The 2,182-nt window shown below is 44.5% G+C and overlaps 1 pseudogene; it reads right to left on the bottom strand.

The window, feature by feature from the left end:
* Window positions 1-334: 334 nt before the first annotated feature.
* LOC105711618 (prohibitin 1-like) lies at window positions 335-1,153 on the bottom strand (annotated as a pseudogene).
* Between the last annotated feature and the right edge of the window lie 1,029 nt (window positions 1,154-2,182).

Raw genomic sequence — 2,182 nt, 5'->3', positions numbered from 1 at the left:
TACCCTCTCTTACCACTCCTATTCAACATAGTTGGAAGTTCTGGCCAGGGCAATCAGGCAAGAGAGAGAAATAAAGCGTATTCAAATAGGAAAAGAGGAAGTCAAACTATCTTTGTTTGCAGATGATATAATCCTGTATCTAGAAAACCCCATCATCTCAAAAGCTTTTTTTTTTAAGATCTGAAATGATTTTACTTTTATTTCCTTCACTTCAAGCCAATCATGAAATTTCACAGTGATTTCTAGGGTGGGGGCAGAAGGAAGGTGGTATTAAGAATCATCAGGACTGTGGGCCAGTTGGCCTGCAGAGCTGAACCGAAGGCAGAGTGGGCCCTCACTGGGGCAGCTGAAGGAGCACGGACTGCCCCGTCGGCAGGCAGGTGATGTTCCAAGAGCATGAGAGCTGGAATGCGATGTCCTCCGCAGCTTCCAGCTTGCGCAGCTCAATCAGGCTGTTCCCTGTGGTGGCCAGTGAGTTGGCAATTAACTCGGCTGCCTTGGAGTCACCCTGAGCAGAGATGATGGCCGCCATTTTCTGCTGCTCAGCCTTTTCCACCAGAAATCTGGGCCTCTCTGCTTCCTGCTGAGCCACCTGTTTGACTTCCACCTCTTCTGTGAACTCCTTCCTGAAGGTCAGATGTGTCAAGGGTACGTTGTTCTAGATGAGCCCAAAGGTGGCTTCTCACTCGGTAAAGTCATCGCTCACCTGCCTGGAGACCAGCTCTCTCTGGGTGGTTAGTTCTCCAGCATCAAAGCAAGCCACCACTGACTTGAGGATCTCAGTCGTGATGGAGGGCAGCATATGCTCATCATAGTTCTTTCCAATGCTGGTGAAGATGTCAGGAAGCCGGCTAGCAATAGGCCAGAAAAGCATCTGCAGTGTGATATTGACATTCTGTAAATCTTTGCTACCAGTAATGACTGGCACACTATGTGGTCAAGAACGGCAGTCAAAGATAATTGGTTTCTGTACCCATGGGATAAGAAAGTGAGTCCCTTCCCCTACCACAATGTCCTGTACTCCATGAAATTGGTTAAATATGACAGCTCTGTGCCCAGCATCCACATTACATAAGGCAGAGTTCACCACACCTTCTGCAACAGCTACGGCCATGCCAAACTTGCTGATGGACTCAAACACTTTGGCAGCCATGTTTTCTTCTGCTCTCACATCTGCTTCCACTCTGACCTCCACATCTCTCAAAAGCTTCTTAAACTGATAAGCAAATTCAGCAAAGTCTCAGTATACAAAATCAATGTGCAAAAATTGCTAGCATTCCTATACACCAACAACAGGCAAGCTGAGAGTCAAATCATGAATGAACTCCCATTCACACTTGCCACAAAAAGAATAAAATACCTAGGAATACAGCTAACAAGGGATGTGAAGGACCTCTTCAAGGACAGCTACAAACCATTGCTCAAAGAAATCAGAGATGACACAAACAAATGGAAAAACATTCTATGCTCATGGATCATAAGAATCAATATTGTGAAAATGGCCATATCACCCAAAGTAATTTATAGATTCAATGCTATTCCCAATAAATTATCATTGACATTCTCCCAGAAGTTAAAAAGAACTATTTTTAAATAACATGGAACCAAAAAAGAGCTTGAATAGCTAAGACAATCCTAAGCAAAAAGAACAAAGCTGGAGGCATCATGCTACCTGACTTCAAACTATACTACAAGGCTACAGTAACCAAAAGAGCATGGTACTGGTACAAGAACAGATCCATAGACCAATGGAACAGAATAGACAACCCAGAAATAAGACCACACACCTACAACCATCTGATCTTCTACAACCCTGACAAAAACAAGCAATGGGGAAAGGATTCCCTATTTAATAAATGGGGCTGGGAGAACTGGCTAGTCATATGCAGAAAAGTGAAATTGGAAATTAGACCCCATTCCTTATACCATATAAAAAATCAACTCAAGGTGGATTAAAGACTTACATGTAGGCTGGGCACAGCATGTTATGCCTGTAACCCAGTAATTTGGGAGGCTGAGGAGGACAGATCTCCTGAGGTTGGGAGTTCGAGACCGCCTGGCCAACATGGAGAAACCCCATCTCTACTAAAAATACAAAATTAGCCAGGCATGGTGGTGCATACCTGTCATCCCAGCTACTCAGGAGGCTCAGGCAAGAGAATCCTTGAACCCAGGAGGCAGA

The sequence above is a fragment of the Aotus nancymaae genome, unplaced genomic scaffold (assembly GCF_030222135.1).
Source record: "Aotus nancymaae isolate 86718 unplaced genomic scaffold, 86718_ANA_hifiasm-v0.15.2.pri h1tg000108l, whole genome shotgun sequence".
Lineage (NCBI taxonomy): Eukaryota > Metazoa > Chordata > Mammalia > Primates > Aotidae > Aotus > Aotus nancymaae.
This window is presented reverse-complemented; position numbering and strand designations above follow the sequence as displayed.